Source organism: Misgurnus anguillicaudatus, chromosome 16 (genome assembly GCF_027580225.2).
Source record: "Misgurnus anguillicaudatus chromosome 16, ASM2758022v2, whole genome shotgun sequence".
Taxonomy (NCBI): domain Eukaryota; kingdom Metazoa; phylum Chordata; class Actinopteri; order Cypriniformes; family Cobitidae; genus Misgurnus; species Misgurnus anguillicaudatus.
In genome coordinates, this window is record NC_073352.2 from 3673644 (window position 1) to 3687003 (window position 13360).

General features: G+C 38.3%; 1 long non-coding RNA gene across 1 annotated transcript; it reads left to right on the top strand.

Moving 5' to 3' along the window:
• LOC129414636 (uncharacterized) lies at window positions 1–1131 on the top strand. Its single transcript, XR_008634477.2, has 2 exons — window positions 1–142; window positions 389–1131. It is a non-coding gene; the product is annotated as an uncharacterized lncRNA (long non-coding RNA).
• The last annotated feature ends 12229 nt before the right edge of the window (window positions 1132–13360 follow it).

A 13360-nucleotide genomic window follows, 5' to 3' on the forward strand; every position in this document is an offset into this window, starting at 1 on the left:
GGAGCTTGGCTTTGGATCGTGTGAGCATTTATCCCAGTCGATATTTGAGATAAGCTACGGACAACTGGATTGTTTCCCGTCTGTTATGAGGACAGAGAGCTGCTACACCTCACTCCGAGGACCTCCACTTCCGTAAACTTTGGTTAGTACCCGTACGCTACTTCGTTGTATCCACCCTCATTCCTAACATTGATACACACACACACTCATAACATTCAAACATCACTCACGATTGAAGATTTAATTGCCACTTTTGTATGTTTCATGTTGAAAATGATCGTTTATTAGATGTTTTGTCACCTGATTTATATGTCGATTATTTACAAATGTTTTCTCTTTTTTATTTTATGTGCACTCTGTAAAATCGTATGGAAAATGAACCATCAAGATGACGCAGTCCATACCCCGCCTGTATTTTTTCAACATTGACATTTAAACTTCATATTTTTACATTTGACTTACCTGAAATAAATCACCAGCACCAAACTGCATCACTGGAGTACGATTGTGTTTTTCTTCGTTGGTGTGTTGTTGTATTTTTGTGTAACGGATGGTTTGTTGCTATCCGGGGCTATTTTTAGCTCTCATAAATTGACAAGATAAGTCTTGTCTGGCGCCCGAACATTTAAATAAAGTTTTTTTTTTTTGAAAGTGAATTTCACTAGCGGCTATTTGGGGAGTGTGGAGAAAACTTTTAGTCACGTGACTTTGTGGCGTCGCGGTAGCGTCTCGGACCTGCGACACGGCGACCCGGGTTCGATTCTCCCCTATAGCAGACATTTGTTTTTCGTTTTTTTTGTTTTTTGTATATTTACACTTTGAACAAAAGGGCCACCGTTACAGAGTGGCGCCCGAACAGGGACCTAAACTTGAAATTTAAACACATGAACTTGAAAACTTGAACTTTAAAAAAAACTGCACTTGAACACTTGCACTTTAACACTTGAATTAAATTTGAATGTGATGTGATGTCATAACTCAAGTATTCATTTGAAATTCTTGTTGAACTTGTTTAAGTGGTATTTGAATTTTGAATTGATTCTTTGAACTTGAAGTAACTTGTTTTGTTGTTTTGTCTGATTTTTCAAACATTTATTTCATGAATGGTAATGAAAAAACTGTGGGAAACTACCTAAAGTGAGATCACGTGTGATTTGCTCATCACTACTTACCTTGTGTTTTGTGTTTGCTTGAAATTGATGGTTTTGCAGGTGATTGTAAAGAACAATTGCTTAAATCTTTTGAATGAACTGTGAAACTGTGGCAAGCATTGATTTCTATACACATCACACTGATACCATAGAGAATATAGCACTTTAGTTTTATTTTGTATTTGTTTGTTTTTTTCATTGACAACATACGCTACACAAATTAAAATGACAGATCCCAATGCTCAACATAGTACCCTTGTGAACATGGAGGTGCCTGATGTAGCCACTCCTCCTTGGCCACCGGTGTACCGCCAAGCTCCTCCAGCAGGTGTTCACACTTTTTGTCACACACCCACACTCTTCAGAGGTTCTGCCCCACCAAGAGCACATGTGCGGTTTGCATCTCCACCATTAGGCGGCAGCACTCCAGCTCAAGTACCCATGGCAGAACAGAGCCACAACGACTCTATGCAATTATGTTCAACAACGCCATCATTTGACATGACATCAGCTATTGCATCACCCCCTTCACGCCTATCATCAGGGATACAGTATGAACTGCCAGGAGATCTTCCAACACCTAGAAGAGAAATTGGACAACTTACATCACAAGTTCAAGGAAATTGGGACACCATATATGATTTTATGACCAAGCAGGAGAAGGCTGTGACTGAACTTACCAAGGAGTTACAATCCAGTTCATCTGATCACAAGAAGGAGACCACTGAACTTGCTGGTAAAATGGAGGAAATGAAGCAGCACATGTCCGTCACTTTATCTGCACACAAAAAACAGGCCGACAGTGAGACAGATCAGACACTTAAAGCCATAAAACTGATGTTAACAGAAGAACTAAAGAAGACTGAGAATACTTTGGTATCGGAAATGCAATTCCTTGTGCAACAATTGCAGGCGGAAGTTCAGCAGGACATTCAGGCACTCCAAAGGAACCACCAGAGATCTTCTGATGATTTGCTGAAAGAAACCAATCAATTAATTTCATTTACGGGGAAACTTTCAACAAACCTGAGTGAATTGCAATCACAAATGGAGACAAAATTTGACATTCAGGAGAAAACCATTGCTGACCTAAAAGTGAAAAGTGTTTCTTCCTCTACCACATCTTCTCTTGTCACCACTCCAGTTTCCATCCCTACTCCAGTTCCCATACCTGCCACTGTTGTAAAAAGCGATCACATCAAAGTTACATTCCCCACTTTTGGAAGACCTAGTGATGATCAAGATCCTTTATTATACATCACACGCTGTCAAGACTTTCTTGCTTTGCATCCACTCACCGATGATGACATTTTAGCCACCTTCAGAACCGTTCTCTCAGGCACTGCTCGTGACTGGTGGGAGGTAGCAAGAACCACAGTTACCAGCTGGATGGAATTCCAATCTGCTTTCCTCTCAGCTTTCCTTGCAGAAGACTACGAGGATGAACTGGCTGAACGTGTTCGAAAACGAACCCAAGGAGAAAAAGAGTCTATTCGTGACTTTGCTTTTAGTTACCGAGCACTTTGCAAGCGATGGAAATTTGACCTGGAGGAAAGGGACATAGTTAAGATGATACTCAAGAACATAAAACCCTACCTTGCTAGTCATCTTCGTGGACATGTTAGCACTGTGGAAGAACTTGTACGTCTCTGCCACCAGCTAGAAAGAGACCACGAACAACAAACACAATGTGATAACCGAACAATGCCCAAAACCACTACCACGTCAGTTAAAGGAACAGCATCCACCCCACCTGTTGTACAATGTTGGCGCTGCAAAGAGCTACATGCCCCAGGCAGCTGTCCACATTATGTCTCCTCAAGCCAACCTACACAATCTGCAAGTCATCAGCCATACTCGAACAGACGAAATTATAATCCACACAAGCCAGGTCCACCTTCCCATAATACAGTGTCTTCAGTATCTACAAAGAACTCAACCACAGATCAGCATAACACTCCCCTTACACCTAGAGAAAAAGTTCCCGGAAATGCTGTCTGCATACCACAACAGTTAATGGTACCTGTAAGCATTGGCCCATGGAAAGGAAAGGCCATTGTAGACACGGGGGCAAGTTACACCCTCATCCACGAGTCACTATGGAGAAGCTTGTCACAGACACCCCCTGACCTTCAACCTTGGACTCGCGGACCACTCTATTTAGCAAATGGAAAAGCAGAAGTACCCTTAGGATGGATCAATACAGGTATAACTTTGCACAATCATTCTTTCACAATACCTGCTGCTGTCCTTTCCACACATGCCTTAGCGTATGCTGTAGTCTTAGGGTTAGACTTCATTTTCTTCAGTGGCCTACAAATCAACGTAATAGATCAAAAATACTCATTCAAGATTGCGCCCACAGAAGAATATCCTTTTCAACCAGGAGTTGCAAGTATCCCACCTTGTGTTGACTCATCACGTAAAAAAACCAAACCAACCAAGCCCAGTTTACACTTGATGACATCTGTACCTCCACCTACACCCTTACTGGTCCTGCAGCAACCTGATATAGTCTCTGATGAGGTGTTAATCAGAAATGCAGTAGACATGGCTCATTTACCCCCAGATGGAAAGCAGACCTTACACCATATCCTTACAAGCAACACTGAAGTATGCACACTACGTCCTGGACGCACTGATATCTTACAGCACTGCATTTACACCACCTGTCAGGTACCCATTAAGCAAAAACCATATCGTTTGTCTCCTATCAAACAACTTGCCATGGAAGAACAGCTCGAAGAAATGTTGAGTCAAGGAATTGTTGATCCATCACACTCCAGTTGGGCCTCACCAGTGGTTTTGGTTCCCAAGAAAGATGGCACGTTAAGATTCTGTGTAGATTACAGGAAAATCAATTCAGTTACAGAAACCGATGCTTATCCACTCCCAAACATTACAGAAATCTTACAATCACTTTCTGGAGCAGCTATCTTCTCAACTATTGATTTAAACAGCGGATATTGGCAAGTAGCAATGGATCCCACCAGTAAAGCAAAAACAGCATTTATCACTCCTGCAGGACTCTTCGAGTTCAACGTTATGCCATTTGGACTTAAAAATGCTGCTGCCACCTTCCAGAGACTTATGGAAATAGTCCTGGGAGAGTTAAAGGGAAAGTTTTGTTTTGTATATATTGATGACATCATAATTTACTCACCTTCCATAGCACAACACTACCATGATATCCAGGCTGTTCTTCACAAACTTGAGACTGCCGGACTGACCATCAATCTAAAGAAAAGTAGATTCTGTCTTGAGGAAATCAGTTTTTTGGGACACATTGTAAATGTTCAAGGGATTACAGCAGATCCTAGCAAAATCCAAGCCATCCAATCCTACCCCGTGCCTAAGAACTTAAAAGATGTTCAGAGGTTCCTTGGTCTGGCAGGATGGTACCATCGGTTCGTTCCCAACTTCTCAAGGCTGGCTGAACCTCTCAACACTCTGAAGAAAAAGGGACAACAGTTTCAGTGGACACCCTCATGTCAACAAGCTTTTGATCAATTAAAATCTTGCCTTACTTCATCACCAATTCTTGGTCATCCTGACTTTCAGCTCCCCTTGATCGTCTATACAGACGCAAGCGACACTGGCTTGGGTGCTATCCTTGCACAACGGAAACCCCTGGGGAACGAAATTGTGATCGCTTACGCAAGTAGAACTTTAACAGGAGCAGAAATCAATTACACAGCAACGGAAAAAGAATGTCTGGCCGTTGTTTGGGCACTGGAAAAGTGGCAACACTATTTAGAACTCAGATTATTCACAGTTGTGACTGACCATTCTGCGCTACAGTGGGTAATGAGTTCCACCAAAACCACCAGCCGTCTTCTCCGATGGGTCCTACGACTACAAAAATTTGATTTCATCATTGAGTACAGAAAAGGCAAACTTAATGTGGCACCAGATGCGTTATCCAGAATGTCTCCCACTCTCAGTTGTAACCTTGTTGCAAGCAAGCAAAACACAGAACTACCTTGGTCAGAAGTTGACTTATGGGAAGAACAACAGAAGGACCCTGAAGTGACAAAGCTGCTGCAAGCCATAGCAGAAAATTCGGATCTGGAAAATCGATACGAAGTTATCAATGATAAATTGTATCAGAAAACACAACAAACAGATAATCACATACATTACAGAGTTTACATACCCCATAGTCTCCGAACTTCATTCTTACAGTATTACCATGCCAGTCCTTTAAGTGCCCATGGAGGGATCTTCAAAACTTACAAGAGACTGCAAGAATTTGCATTCTGGCCAGGAATGTGGTCAGATGTAAAACGTCATGTAAAAACCTGCATAACCTGTCAAAAATTCAAGAACGATAATCAGAAACCAGCTGGAAAATTACAACAAACCATCACAACCCGACCCAATCAAATGTTAGGAGTGGACATTATGGGACCCTTACCACGAAGCACAAACCAAAATGAATACCTACTGGTTTTCGTGGATTACTACACACGTTGGGTCGAATTATTCCCTATGCGTAATGCCACTGCCCACACTGTTGCCACCATTTTCAGGAAAGAAATCCTAACTCGATGGGGAGTACCGGATTTTCTTGTCTCAGATAGAGGTGTCCAATTTACCTCATCTGTATTCAAGGAGCTGTGTGAAAACTGGAGCATTACACCAAAACTGACCACTGCATACCATCCACAAACCAACCTAACTGAAAGAATCAACCGCAATCTCAAGAACATGATGGCCGCTTACGTAGAAGACAATCACAAAAAATGGGACCAATACCTACCAGAATTCCGATTTGCTTTGAATTCCGCAGTACAGGAAACAATCGGACTGATTCCAGCCGAACTGCAGCTTGGTCGAAAACTCCAAGGACCATTGGACAAACTTCTGCACGGTAACAATTTAACACCCGATGCTGCTTCTTATGATGTAGTTCAGCATCTTCACCAACTACACATGCAAGCAAAAGAAAACAGTCAAAAACCGAAGAAAAGACAACTGAGAAACTACAATAAGGACAGAAGAGACTTAATCTTTAAAGATAAGGATCGAGTATGGTTGCGTAACTTCCCACAATCCAGCGCACAACGTAACTATAGTGCAAAACTCGCTCCTAAATGGAAAGGACCCTACCGTATTGTGAAGCAGCTGGGTCCGGTCAACTACCAGATAGTCCTGGAAGACACTGGGGAAGATGTCCGATCAGCACATGTCTGTAATTTAAAAAAGTGTTTCCCTACAGCAGAAGAATTAGAGTATCAGGAACAGGAAAACCTTCACAAGTTATTTCAAGATTCCTCTGATGAAACTGAAGAATTTTTAGGTTTCTAACCTGTATTTTTGTTGTTTTGTTAAATCACCCTTGGGTGCTTTTTTTCCAGGGGGGGAGAGTGTGGCAGTGCAGAAACTTTCCGCCACCATATTTTTACATTATTATTCGTGTTTGCCTCCGCGAATCGATCACATGAGAGGGAGGAGTAATAGGTGGAGCTAACCTGAAAGAACCGGAAGGAGAAAAGTAAATAAAAGAGACCGCATTGCATCCGGAAGTACTGCGTCATTGTTTTTGTTTACCTGAGTGAGAGTGTGGGCCTGCCGTGAGAGGACGGATGTTGTTCCAATGCTGGCTTTTGAGTTTATTGACGAGTGCAACACGGAGCTTTGGCTTTGGATCGTGTGAGCATTTATCCCAGTCGATATTTGAGATAAGCTACGGACAACTGGATTGTTTCCCGTCTGTTATGAGGACAGAGAGCTGCTACACCTCACTCCGAGGACCTCCACTTCCGTAAACTTTGGTTAGTACCCGTACGCTACTTCGTTGTATCCACCCTCATTCCTAACATTGATACACACACACACACACTCATAACATTCAAACATCACTCACGATTGAAGATTTAATTGCCACTTTTGTATGTTTCATGTTGAAAATGATCGTTTATTAGATGTTTTGTCACCTGCTTTATATGTCGATTATTTACAAATGTTTTCTCTTTTTATTTTATGTGCACTCTGTGAAATCTTATGGAAAATGAACCATCAAGATGACGCAGTCCATACCCCGCCTGTATTTTTTCAACATTGACATTTAAACTTCATATTTTTACATTTGACTTACCTGAAATAAATCACCAGCACCAAACTGCATCACTGGAGTACGATTGTGTTTTTCTTCGTTGTTGTGTTGTTGTATTTTTGTGTAACGGATGGTTTGTTGCTATCCGGGGCTATTTTTAGCTCTCATGAATTGACAAGATAAGTCTTGTCTGGCGCCCGAACATTTTAATAAAGTTTTTTTTTTTTGAAAGTGAATTTCACTAGCGGCTATTTGGGGAGTGTGGAGAAAACTTTTAGTCACGTGACTTTGTGGCGTCGCGGTAGCGTCTCGGACCTGCGACACGGCGACCCGGGTTCGATTCTCCCCTATAGCAGACATTTGTTTTTCGTTTTTTTTTTTTGTTTTTTTTATATTTACACATTGAACAAAATGGCCACCGTTACAAGTTGATAACTGAAAATGTCTGTTCACTGATGGTCCCTATAAAACCTGACAGAGCTTGAGAGGATTTGTGAAGAAGAATGACAGAAAATCCCCCAATCCAGGTGTGCAAAGCTTTTTGTGTCATACCCAAAAAGACTTGAGGCTGTAATTGCTGCAAATGTGTTTCAACTAAGTAAAAGGTCTGAATGTATTAATGTAATTGATTTATTAACTAGTTGTTTATTGGCATGCATATTACTAGGATATTGGTTGTTTATCAGTACAAATAAAGCACATACTTATGTCTTATTCTACAGCTCTTAATTCTACCCTATATATAATATACTATTAGACTTAACTGTAATTTCTACAGTTACTTACCACAAAATGCCCAGTAAAATACTGTCATTTTCTTTTCCAGTTTATTGCTTATGCATTATGGGTATTAACATTTAATTAACAGTGATTTACTGTTTGTTTTGAATTTGCGGTAGACTGCTGTAAAACACCAGCAGTAGTGCTACTGTAGTTGAATAAAATAGTGTTGTAAAAGCATATAAAATGGAAAAATAAAATGTATCTATGAAATGAAATACATTTTATTTGTTATGCTTTTAGCAGTGAAGCAAATTTCAAAATGTGAAATGTTTTTCAGCAGTGTAAATAATTTATTGAGAAATGGATTATGGATAAATGCTTGACCGTCAGATTTGAATTTGACCTCAAGACTTCAAAACACTAGTGACGACAAGATTTCGCTCCTGGAGAGTGACAGAAGAGGCTACTTGGGGAGTGTAGCGAGTAACTTTTATTAAGTGACTCTGTAGCACTTTGGTAGTGTTACGGACCTACTATACGGGTGATCTGGGTTTGATTCCCCTTCAAGGCAACTTTTTAAAAACTAGGTTACCGTAAGGGTATTATACTGTAAAATGGAACTGCTGTAAAGGCGTCATACTGTAAAAAACATGTACAGTTATGGGGCAGTTGCAGTTGAGTTACCGTATATATACAATAAAAAGTCTAACAGCGTAGTTCATATTAAGAATTGGATCATAAACAAAAGTGTGATTGTGTAAATTAAGATAGAAAAAATATTCGATTTTCAGGCTGCAACATAACAAATTGAAAAAGGTGAAGGGCACTTTTCCTGCTTTAATTTTAGGTACCATATTTTTTACTTAATGACACATTTTCTTTGCATGTATATGACATCAAACCCATATTACATTTAAGCAATTAACAACTAACATGAACATGAACGTTTCCTAACTGTAAACTTAGATCAGGTGGTTAGAAATACAACTCACAGTGAGGTTTGGTACATAGAAGAGTAAATAAACTTTAATAATAGTACTGCAATAAATCAAACTAATAGTAACTTAAACTGATTAAAAAGCCTCAGCAGAAATGCATGCTGGGAAATCATTTCAGTCATTACTTATGTATTATTTTTCAGGCAGAGACCAGAAGGTTTTTCTTAATTCAGTTCTGATGGGAAGCCAAATAATTATGCATTTCCCAAAGCACTTCTGTGAGGAGTGATTTAAATGCACTCTTTTCATAAAAAACTCTGCTCATTTCATTGTATTGTAGACTGCATTCTGTGTTTTTGCTTTGCTATTTTATCATCATAGAAACATGTCATGCTAGACCATTATACATTCACTTTTTGAAATCACATAGACTCTTCATTTCTTATTTACCTTCAAATTTTAGTAACATTTTACTAAAACTGAATTTTAGTCAGTTTTAGTAAAGCTTTCTTTACTCTCAAAACTATTTGGGTTTTTATTTAATGGTTAATTTTTACAGTATTTAACAGTGGCAGTACAAGACTCAAGTGTGTGTGCACAAGCAAAATATTTTATATCTAAAATATAAATGTATAATTGTTAAAAACTATTAAACCAATGAAAATAATCCTTTTATTTTTCCAAATGTTCGGTTGTTTTGTCATTAAAAAAAATACATACAATTTTAATTTAATAAAAAATGTTCATGATTGACAGCATTCAAGGGAAACTGGAAACCATAAAAGACAAAGAAAGAGAAACAAACCCCAGAACAAACTCGGTCCTCATAAAAGCCAACATTATATTAGCTTGTGTTCAGCCTGATTTAGTATCAAACCTGTCATTTCCTCCATTAGATCACAAAAGAGATGATTGATGGATATGATTTTCAGTGTCAGCTTTAAAAAGCACCATAAAAGTTTAATTAAAGGCACAATTTTCTAATAAAATGATCAAAAACCACATGCAAAGTGTGATATATTTAATGCAGCTGTGTATTATTCCAAAAGGATTAGTAAATCCAGAGAAATTCCTATTTTATATAATGGCTCATCCCTTGTCATTGTCGCTTGTTAAAGGGCACATACAGTATTGTGCCCATTTTTAAAAGATTTGTGCCTACAATGTGTCTGTGAAGTTTCAGCTCAAAATAGCCCACAGATCATTTATTACAGCATGTCCAAAATGCCCCTATTTGAGTGAGAACAACAAAGATCAGTTTTCATGTGTACTGTATAGCTTTAAATGCAAATGAGCTATACTGCTCTTCACTCCCTTACCAACAGACAGTGAGCGCTTTTAGTTAAAAATAGATCTGATTCCCATGAATACAGTCTGAGACAATAGTATCTTTAGTGGGGATTAAAGCAGGAGTGGGTGGGTGGATTTTTTTATTGTAGGGTTGTTTTGTTGGTTCACACACTGTCAACACACATTTATATCCTAACACCTAGTAAAAGTGTATTTTGCATAATAGATGCCCTTTATTGACGTAATATCTGTGCTGTCCTTAGTTTCCACTTGTGAATTCCACACATCTCTGGATAGTGAACACAATACCCCTCATACTTTAAGAACGGCTGTAATAATCAAACATTAGTTTAGTCATAACTGTACCACTCTACCCATACAAATAACAGTAAATCTGAGAGATCCATTGGTGCATTTGTTCCTTCACTTAAGATAAATGTAATCATTATGTCAAGAACTGTCTGGTGTCTGGCCGCCAATGACTTATGATCTGAATTTTAATGCACACATTACTTTCTGAATGTATTAGATACTGATTTAGCCAAGCCTAAAAGCTGCAGTTTAACAAATCCATGTCACATTTCTCACAAACGAATTGATCTTTCATTTGATGTCATGATGTAGCCAGTGGCACTCTGTGGGAAAGCTATGGATGCCACATTTTCTCTTTTGTTTCTATTTACCTAACACTTTTTTGGCTCCAATGCTTCAGGTTCTGAGCACTGCACATTCATTAAAATGAACATTCGCAGCATCACAGTTCAGTGCTTATTTCTGCTGTGCATCACAAGCTGAAGTCAGAAGAAAACATTGTGTTCAACCTATGGTATTTATCAGCACAATCTTTTGCAATGTAGATATTTAGGAAACTAAATAAAATACTGAAGAAATCATGTGCCTGAAGAAGTCACACACAGCAGTGTCAGGCACTTTATATTCAGTCCAATTGAATTCAGGGGATTAAAGGCCTTTTCATCTCATGTTTAACTAATGGTTTTGTTTCATGTAGATTTATTACTATTTGTGATCCCTTAACTCATGAAAATTACATGACAATCAAGTTTGTTTTCTCAGCGGCCCACTAACAATAATAATTTAGGAATGAGTTCACAAAAATTTAATTTCTGTTTAAAACCCATATGAAATGGAATAGCAGATCTTTTTTTCTTGTTTTTCAACTTTATTCTTTAACATAACAATACAATAAAATAATGACCACAGATCCTAAATCAAGTACAACATAGATCACAGACACATCATTAAAACAAAATATACAGCCACAATTACCAACGTAGGTTAATTTTGACCTACCAAGATTAGCAAAAAATGTGAAATCCTGGGACCTATATCCTTATATAATTTTTCAGTTTTGACCAATATGTAATAAATTCCATTAAAAGAAAATTAAATATGACTTTATACCACTTTGAGATGGTGGTTTAAAACAGCAAATCATTTTAAAGAATATGGGCCCTATTTTAATGATCTATGCACATTGTCTAAAGCACACAGTCTAAAAGGGTGTGTCAGAATTCACTTTTGCTAATTTATCGAAGGGAAAAATGTTTTGTGCGCCAAGCGCAGAGTCTAAAAGAGTTGTTCCTATTCTCTTAATGAGTAATAGATGTGTTTTGGGTGTAATGTGCAATAAACCAATGAGAGTATCAGATCTCATCCCCTTTAAAAGCCAGTTGCGCTGGCACCATGTTGATTTCCTATTAAGATGGCGGAATTTGTAAACTGAAAAACTATGTGGAGGAAGGAGACCACCAGTTTAAGATAAATGTTTAAAAAATTGTCCTTTTCATTTGTATTGAAATTTTTATTTTTGTATTAAAACCTTTAAAAGTCGTTTTCTTTCAGTCATGGAAGTACAAATAGCATGCTTTTAATTGCTGTAAATGGAAGGATAGCCTATATGATCAGTGTAATTTAAAAAATGTTTTTTTTACAAATATGCAAGAAAAGGTTTGTACTTTATTTGTAACAAACAGGAGATAAAGAACGTGTGGAGAGCCGAAACCTTTTAGCACTCGGACAGCGATGTGAGTGTTTTGAAAAGCATTGCTTAAAAATGGTTCTCATCTCACCATATCCCACGGTAAAAGAATAGATTATATTTGAGCAGGAGACAATCGAGTCTGCATTGTCATTGAAATCCATACTATGGCCAACAAAGAGGTCCTCTGTGCTGGAGAAGCACACTTTCCCTGGCATTTAGCTGATGGCTTTACTGGCCCTAATGGCCTTCCATAACTGTTCTCCAGCCTGTGAGTAATGTATTTGTTGTAAGCAACGCACTGAGCCCCAACACTGGCCCCTAGGAAAGAAACTAGAATATTTTGATTATTTTTGAAGCCTGTTGTAACAGTCCCATCGTGTGTTTCCCCAGTCCATGTCTCTTATTTTAAAGTTCTGTATCCTCACCCATGTTTTTTTTTTGTTCTATATAGTACTTTTGTGCCATTCTTGATAGTCTCACATTTTGGGAGACAATTTCTAATCAACATTAATTTCTCTGTGTGTATATATAGACGGTTTCAGCAGTAACAACATAAACAAACGGCTTTTGTGGAACACACGTAACTTCTGATAAACTCTGCAAAGAATCAATAACAACATAGAGTAGTTTATTTCTGATAACAAGCAAAATAAAAACAAGTAAATTACCTTAGTTCAAATACTTATAGCTAAGTTAAAAACATAGCTAAAGCATTTTAAAAACTACAATGAGCTAATGTTACTGTGTAAAGTGTGTCATATGTAATGTATACATTCTTAACTACAGATCAGCTGCCAAACCTCCCTTCAAATAGCGGTAATCAATGATCCCCATCTTCCCTCATCTTTAGGAAGCCAAAACAGAGAAAGAAAGGGGAATAGATGCTCCAAAAAGCCAGTGTAGTGGTACAGGCCAGGTACACGTGTTTGCAAACAGAGATGACGTTTTTTTTGTGGGCTGAGCCTTACTGGTGGCAGAAAGTGACAGCTCTGCAGTAGCGGTGTGAAGTGTTTTAGTGATTTTTATGGATCCGGTGTTCTGTCTAAGTCTGTTTCTCTTTAGTGTAATGTTTCTTATAGCGTTTTCATCATGTTACGTTTATTTTGTAGATAAATTAAAAGTTTAAATGGCTTGGCTACTGAGATATGTGCATAATGTATATGTATTTTCTTTATTTGTAAATCAATTATTTTACAGT